Consider the following 9,356-nt stretch of genomic DNA (forward strand, 5'->3'; position numbering starts at 1 on the left):
GACTTCTTTAGTGGTTGCAAGTCTATAAAAGGACCTTAATGGGAACACGAGGGGAGGGAAGGAAATGAGGGATTCTGAAAATGACTTGACTATGTTTCGATTTACGTTATTCATAAGCTGAGAGAGGTCGATAGAGGATGAGACAGGTCGAGACAGGTCGAGACAGGTCGAAGCAGATCGAGGCAGATCGAGGCAGATCGAGACAGATCGAGGCAGATCGAGGCAGGTCGAGACAGGTCGAGGCAGGTCGAGACAGGTCGAGACAGGTCGAGGCAGATCGAGACAGATCGAGACAGATCGAGACAGATCGAGACAGGTCGAGACAGGTCGAGACAGGTCGAGACAGGTCGAGGCAGATCGAGACAGATCGAGACAGATCGAGACAGATCGAGACAGGTCGAGACAGGTCGAGAGTTCGAGACAGGTCGAGAGAGGTCGAGACAGGTCGAGACAGGTCAAGAGAGGCCGAGAGAGGCCGAGAGAGGTCAAGACAGGTCGAGACAGGTCGACTCTCCCTCGTCTTCCTCCCCACGTTTTCCTTACCCTATTTGTACAAAATATCTTAAAGATTGATATAACGTACAAATTGCACATCATTAGTTCCTCTTGAATAAATGGCTGGATAGTTTATTCCTTGATGTGATTACTTGACAGTCATGCACCATCTTTGCATTTGATTATTAATCTGGTGAAGATTCATCTCTGATTTGATTTCCGAAATACACGGGTGTATGTTGTATGTGTATATGTATACACGTATATGCATGAGTTTATATGCATATCTGTATATGTATATGTGCACATACAGTATGTATATGCATATGTGTACAAGTACATGTATATGTTCATACGTGAATACATGTGAATATATGTGAATATATGTATATGTATATCTGAATATAATCACCAGTGACGGTGTAGTCAATCAAATCATTCCGACTGTCGTCCCCGGATTCGAACCAAGGTTCAAGAGAATGCGAAGCCGACGCTCTACCACTAGGCTATTGGTTGTCTAAAATTCTTCAACCTGGGAATGAATCTACTCCCGAGGAATTAAGTCGACTGCTAACTGCCGTCCGTACTTAGTTTTTACGAAGAACTAACAACACTCGTAGCTTCGTGGTTAAGCTGGTACATTTCCTTTGTGGACTTTTCGTCGGCTTCGTATTTTCGCGAGCCTTGGTTCGAATCCGGGGACGGCAGTCGGAATTATTTGTATATGTATATGTATATGTATATGTATATGTATATGTATATGTATATGTGTGTTTATTTATTATTATTTGCTTGATTTTAATTTATCATTATTTCTCTGTCAATTTATTATTATTTACTATTTTCCTGTTTGTTTATTATTTAACTATACCTATGCATTTATTTTGTTATTATTAATGCTGTTATAAATTTGTATTTGTTTATTTATCAATATTATAATATTATAATTTTGTAATGTATATGTATATGTATGCAAGGTAGACCACTTGGAAAAAGAAACTAACGAAGCAGAGCGCTTTCGTATATTACATCTTTAGTGCACTGAAGATGTAATATACGAAAGCGCTCTACTTCGTTAGTTTCTTTTTCCAAGTGGTCTACTTTTCATAAGTGAACACACGTACCCGTGTTCTTATTAGCATGTATATATACACCCGCGATCAAATCGCCAACAGTCCCTCCCATACGTACAATTATATTTCCAATCCACATTTATAGATGGCGCCGCGTTCCTCCTCCTCCTAACTAAAGTAAATGGGAAGCAAGGAATAGTGTGAGCAATACCAACAAAACATAGTAACTGCGGTTACCGATTACTTTGGTAAAACTACTCGATTACTATTCAATTACCAACGCGGACCTCTCCTTGAACGTGATCACTATGGCTTGTGACCCTTGCGGTCCTCTTTTGAATGGGAGCACTTGGGATCGCGACCCCTGTGGGCCTCCCTTTGAACGAGGTTATCCTCACCCCTCTGAGGACCCGGACCCCGATGTGGACTCCCTCTTGAACAGACTCACTATGAACCATGACTCCCGTCCCCAAACCAGACTCCTTCCGACAGAAGAGCCCCGCATAAGTCTAATATAGTTAATACGTTAATCGGGACTTTTAGTAATACCCCTACGGATGAGAGTAGCACAGTTTTCTCCTATGAACGGAGGCTCGTTTCCACTCAAAAGAAGAAGAAGAATTATTTCAAATTAAACACCATGTGAGGACGGAGATTTTATTAGTGCGACGTTTCGCTTGTTTCAACTTCATCAAGTACAGCTTTATCAAGTACAATTTGATCAAAGTGTAAAAAGCGAAACGTCGTAGTAATAAAGACTCCGTCTTCACATGGAACTTCGATAGACCTGTTGGCAGCTGCTAATTTCATACAAGAAGAATAATCATCACTCTCCTTCCTTTCTGCTTCTGCCCTCCTTAAGTCTTTCCTCTTTGTCACTTCTCTGATTTCGCTTCTTCGATGCGATACTGTCACTTAGGATAGAGACGCTGGTTATCATTGATCGAAATTCTAATATCCTCTTCTCCCTCAGTCTGGTGAAGGTCCTGTGCGCTATCTATGAACAAAATTTGTAAACAAATTCTAATGACTCTCCATCGACAGGTTTACGAAGGGAATGGGCAAGAACTGATTTACCAACAAAGTAGTTAAGGAATGGAATAAACTTAGTAACCATGTAGCGAGTGCTGATATCTTTATGGATAAGGATGACAACTGCCAAGGGACATGGAACTGCCTAGTGTAGGCCTTATGGTCTCTTGTAGTCTCCTCCATTCTGAAATTCTTCTGTTCTTATGAAGTGAGCACTGAAACAAATGAGATCATTTTATAGATAGGTATGACAGGTGGCAAGGGACATGGAAATGCCTAGTGTAGGCCTTATGGTCTCTTCCAGTCTCCTCCATTCCTAAGTTCTTCTGTTCTTGTGTTGTGAGCTCTGAACCAATTGTTCGTTTTAAGAGAAGATAAGATAACTTTATGGATAGGATTGGCAGGCGGTAAGGGATATGGAACAGCCTGGTATAAATAGGCCTCATGGTCTCATGCACTCTCCTCCATTCTTATGTTCTTCTGTTGTCATCATAACTCTTTTACTCATTCTACAAAGACTGTCAGACTAAGAGCAACGCCTTCACTGCACACAAAGAAATCATTACCACCTCTCCAAGACCATCTAAGACCACCTCCGCGGTTTCAGATCACATTTTTCAAAACAACGAAAGCTCACGAAGACTGGCCACTTTGTCAATTTCGCTCCCATGTCTTTGACCAAAAAATCGACCGCGAAGCGTGCATTGGCCAGCCTTCTCTCCCCCCCCCACACCACCATCTTCCGCTGAGCCTTTCACTCTCTTTATTGGCTTCCTCAAATTCAGGGAAGGGGAGAGGGGTGGATATACATCGACACCCTTACAGACCACAGTCACGCAGCATTCTTTTGTGACTAAAGATTTATCTCCACTCAAAAAAGAATGGTAATTATTATTATCTTTTTTTATTATTATTCTACTGTCCGTCCATTGGGCTGCTTCCCTCCCTCTTCAGATCTCTCCTCTTACCGCCTCTGTGACTCCGCCTCTTAAGTGCGACATTGCCTTCAGGGATAGAAGCGCTGGTTACAGGCGAGGAATTGCGAAATGACCTACGAAAGGCTCCTTTAAACAGAATGAAATCGTTTGGCATTGATGATTGATCGATTGTGATTGATGATTGATCGATTGTGATTGATGATTGATCGATTGTGATTGATGATTGATCGATTGTGATTGATGATTGTTCGATTGATTGATGATTCATCGATTGTGATTGATGCTTGATCGATTGTGATTGATGCTTGATCGATTGTGATTGATTGATGATTGCTCGATTGTGATTGATTGATGATTGCTCGATTGTGATTGATTGATGATTGCTCGATTGTGATTGATTGATGATTGATCGATTGTGATTGATTGATGATTGCTCGATTGTGATTGATTGATGCTTGATAGATTGTAATTGATTGATGATTGATCAATTGTGATTGATGATTGATCGATTGCCCGATTGATGATTGATCGATTGTGATTGATGATTGATCGATTGATTGATGATTGATCGATTGTGATTGATGGTTGATCAGTTGTGATTGATTCAGTTTAACGTGCTGGACGGTCCCCATTAGAGGATTTTGTGACGTGGAATTTAACGAACCATGCCCTTGGTCCAACTCGTTCGCGGCAGAGTTCGAACCGCCGTCCCCTCGACCTCCGTGGCAGGTAGCGACGTTCTGATAGACCAAGGTGGTTAAAGCTACTCCTTGACGACCTTAAATAAGGTCAAATTGGTCTTAAACCAGAAGTTCTTGATTATCAGATCCAGAAAGAAATTATGCATTATCCGGAAGAAAAAAAAAATCCATCTTGCATATTGCCAAGAGGTTGATTGTGACTCAGAATTAGGTACAAACCATTTTGCCAAGAGCGTCTTCGGTTAAGAGACCACGAGCATTTACCCGAGGCAATCAAATGTAATGCATTTCAGAACTCTATATTCCACTTGTAAAAACACCGAATCCATTTATTCAATGATTCATTGAGTCAATTAATTTATTCATTTATTTTATTCGTTAATTCAATTATTCAATTATTCATTTAGAGTAAGACGACATAGCTGTACATTAAAATGAAAACTAAACACACTTTCAGATAAAAGAAATTATCAATTTATTCATTTAATCGTTTACTTATTGATTCGTTGATTCATTGATTCATTGACTCAATGATTCATTGAATCGCTGAATCGTTGAATCATTGAATCGTTGAATCGTCGATTCAGTGATTCAGTGATTCAGTGATTCGTTGAATCGTTCATTCATTGATTCATTGTTTCACTGATTCACTGAATCACTGAATCGTTGATTCGTTTAATTGTTGAATCGTTGATTCGTTGATTCGTTGATTCGTTGGTTCGTTAGTTCATTGATTCATTCATTGAATAATTAAATCGTTGAATCATTGAATCATTGAATCGTTGATTCGTTGAATCATTGATTCGTTGATTCATCGAATCATCGAATCATCGAATCATAGATTCGTTGATTCACCGATTCGTTGATTCACCGATTCGTTGATTCACCGATTCGTTGATTCATTCATTCGTTGATTCGTTGATTAGTTTAGTTGAATCGTTGAATAGCTAATTCGTTGATTCATTAATTGATTCACTGAATCGTTGAATCGTTGACGCATTGATTCGTTGATTCGTTGGTTCGTTGGTTGATTCATTCATTGAATCGTTTAATCGTTGAATCGTTGATTCATTGATTCGTTGAATCATTGATTCGTTGATTCATCGAATCATTGAATCATAGATTCGTTGATTCACTGATTCGTTAATTCATTGAATCATTGATTCGTTGAGTCCTTGATTCGTTGATTCATCGAATCGTTGAATCATTTATTCGTTGATTCACCGATTCGTTGATTCACTGATTCATTGAATCGTTGAATAATTGATTCATTAACTGATTCATTGATTCGTTGATTCATTAATTCATTAACTGATTCATTGGTTCACTGATTCGTTGATTCATTGATTCATAAATCCATTTATTCATTTTTCATGTAACCTCGATGGGGATCAAGAGATCTCGTGTCGGCCTTCATGGTCTATCGTGGCAATGAACAGATTCGCAATTGGGTGCGGCAGCAAGAGAAATGTGCTCCGTCTGCATCGGATCGGATCTGCGCTCTCTCTCTCTCTCTCTCTCTCTCTCTCTCTCTCTCTCTCTCTCTCTCTCTCTCTCTCTCTCTCTCTCTCTCTCTCTCTCTCTCTCTCTCTCTCTCTCTCTCTCTCTCTCTCTCTCTCTCTCTCTCTCTCGCTCTCCCTCTCTCTCTCTCTCGCTCTCCCTCTCTCTCTCTCTCTCTCTCTCTCTCTCTCTCTCTCTCTCTTTCTCACTCTCTCACTCTCTATTTCTCACTCTCTCTATTTCTCACTCTCTCTCTATTTCTCACTCTCTCTATTTCTCCCTCTCTCTCTATTTCTCCCTCCTCTCTTTCTCCCTCTCTCTCTATTTCTCCCTCTCTCTCTTTCTCCCTCTCTCTCTTTCTCTCTCTCTTTCTCCCTCTCTCTTTCTTCCTCTCTCTCTCTCTCTCTCTCTCTCTCTCTCTCTCTCTCTCTCTCTCTCTCTCTCTCTCTCTCTCTCTCTCTCCCTCTCTCTCTCTTTCTCCCTCTCTCTTTTTTTCTCTCTCTCTTTCTCCCTCTCTCTTTTTCTCCCTCTCTCTTTCTCTTTCTCTCTCTTTCTCTCTCTCTTTCTCCCTCTCTTTTTCTCCCTCTCTCTCTCCCTCTCTCTCCCTCTCTCTCTCTCCGTCTGCGACCGATGATTCCTTGCTACACCAAATAGTTCCAGCGGTGTTATAATGTATTTATTCGTTTATCTAAGGTTTTTCCTTATATTCATCTATTCGTTTATACTCGTTTGTACCTTTTTGATGATCTTTTCTTAATTTGTTTATTCATTTTTCATCGATCTTTTCTTTATTTTCGTCAATTTATTAGAGTTTATCTGTATCTATTTCTTGACCTATTTTTATTTGTATATATATATTTTTTTTTGTATTTGTATATCTATTTTTTCCTCCCTGTAGAAAATGACGTCACTCTGGCCCGTGGGACTGAATGACGTCATTGGAGGAAAGCGACCCGTTCGTTCCTCTGTTGAGACTCGAAGTCAGCGAGCGGCCTTAGGGCTCCGAGTGAGCGACTTGGACTGGGGGGCGCGCGCGTCGAAAAACAGGACCTCGGGTTTGACTTGAGTTCAGAACCAAAGAAGACAGTTGTACAAAGAGAAAGAGAAATAGAGAGAGGGAGAGGGAGAAAGAGCGAGAGAGAGGGAGAGGGGAAGAGAATGAGAAAGATAAAGGAAGAGAGGAAGAGAGAGCAAGAGAGAGAGGAAGAGAGAGAAAGGAAGAGAGAAAGAGACGGAAAGGAAGAGAGAGAGAATGGAAGAGAGAGAAAGGAAGAAAGAAAGGAAGAGAGAGGAAGGAAGAGAGAGAGACAAAGACGAACACACCCACACGCACACACACACACGCGCGGACACACACACACACACACACACACACACACACACACACACACACACACACACATATATATATATATATACATACATTAATACATACATATATATATATATATACATACATACATACATACATACATACATACATACATACATACATACATACATACAAAAAAGTTACCTCAAACAAGGAAATGTATATGCGACTATTTGTACTTATGCTTTCGAATATAGATATTTCTTTTATGCATTTGATTATATTTTTTATAGAAGCATTTTCAAAAATTAAGACATTTATTTACAGTAATTGGCGAGGTAACTTTCTATCTTGGCAATATTTGACCATTCCTTCTGCCTTCAAAACGTTGTGTAAATTTGATTATGTTTTGCATACCTAAGTGTATCTCAATATGCGATTAACAAATCGATAGTTTTCGTCTCCTCAAGTTTTCGCTCATGATCCATAAAGTTTAGCTCAGTTCTCCCTAAATAGTCGACATTCGTTCAGATATATTTACGAAAAGATGATTTTCGTTCTTTTGTCTGTTCTCTTTGGTTATGTCACAGCCCACAGTTTTTTAACTTGTCATCTCATTAGAATGTTCTTTGCGTTTTCTTTGGAAGCCATCCCAAATGTTACAAACTTCCCAGAAGCCAAGGTGCTGGTGAGTGGGTGTGATATATTTTCCAACACGAGAAAGTATAGCAACAGATGGTAGGCGTCAGTTGGCGGGAAAGTGTTGGATATGTTGCGCCCTTCAAGCAGGTATTGCTCAATACACATGAAGCTTCCAAAAATATCTATTTTATTATTAAAGACAATAAAAAATCATTCACCAAATTATTTATTACTTTATCGTCACCGTAATCCATATATCAAAAATCACAATTTGAAGATAAATCCACACTGAAATGAACTTCCGCTTGCGTCAGAGGCGTCGACTGTAACTCTTCGATCCCATTGGTTAATGCTCTCTACGTCATGTCGCTGCTTAGTCCTGAGTGGTCGGTTCGCAAAGGCAAGAAAGTCTGGCGATGACACAACTACACTTTTCTAGCTCATAGACTTAGATGATGTGATTAAATACGATGCGGTAAAGTTACTAAATATGAAGAAGAGTTCGGACAAACTATCTTTTGTTTGAATAATTATATTATGATACGACGCAATCAAAATTAGTCCACGTATGGTCCCATATTTTTTTCTTAAGAGTTGCAAGTTGATTATACAAAATAGTATAAAGGTTCAGATGAGAACTTCTCTGATGGAATAACTATTGCACTATCGTGACCACTAGTTGGAATATCTGTGAATAATTTCCTTTCATTAGTGTGTGTACGCGTGCACACACAAACTTATTTGCTGATGACGCATAGATCATGAAATAACAAAAGTGTGAATATTGCTAAACAAAGAAGAAATTCAATTGAAAGGAATGCAAAACCTTGGAAATTAGAAAGAGAGAATGAGAGAGAGAGAGAGAGAGAGAGAGAGAGAGAGAGAGAGAGAGAGAGAAAGAGAGAGAGCGGGAGAGAGTGAGAGAGAGGGGGGAAGAGAGAGGGGGAAAGAGAGAGGGGGAAGAGAAAGAGAGAGAGAGAGAGAGAGAGAGAGAGAGAGAGAGAGAGAGAGAGAGAGAGAGAGAGAGAGAGAGAGAGAGAGAGAGAGAGAGAGAGAAGAGAGAGGAGATTAAGAGAGAGAGAGAGAGAGGAGAGAGAGAGAGAGAGAGAGAGAGAGAGAGGAAGAGAGAGAGAGAGAGAGAGAGAGAGAGAGAGAGAGAGAGAGAGAGAGAGAGAGAGAGAGAGAGAGAGAGAGAGAGAGAAGAGAGAGAGAGAGAGGAAGAGAGAGAGAGAGGAGAGAGAGGGAGAGAGAGGGAGAAGAAGATGGAGAGGGAGAGGGAGAGGGAGAGGGAGAGGGAAAGGGAAAGGGAAAGGGAGAGGGAGAGGGAGAGGGAGAGGGAGAGGGAGAGGGAAAGGGAGAGGGAAAGGGAGAGGCACAGAGAGAGACAGACACACACACACGAAGAGAGAGAGAGAGAGAGAGAGATGTCCCAAGAGAATGTAAGCTAGCTAACGTTACTCCCATATTCAAAAAAGGTGACAAAAAGAAACCAAATAACTATAGGCCTATAAGTTTGACTTCAATCGTAGGAAAAATAATGGAAACTATCATCAGAGATGCTATCGAATATCATTTAGAAAGTAACCGTTTGATAAATGATAGCCAGCATGGTTTCAGACGGAAACGTTCTTGCGTGACTAACTTATTCGAATTCTACAACACA

This window comes from Oratosquilla oratoria, chromosome 21 (assembly GCF_046742065.1).
Source record: "Oratosquilla oratoria isolate Oo_2021 chromosome 21, ASM4674206v1, whole genome shotgun sequence".
NCBI classification, from domain to species: Eukaryota; Metazoa; Arthropoda; class Malacostraca; order Stomatopoda; family Squillidae; genus Oratosquilla; species Oratosquilla oratoria.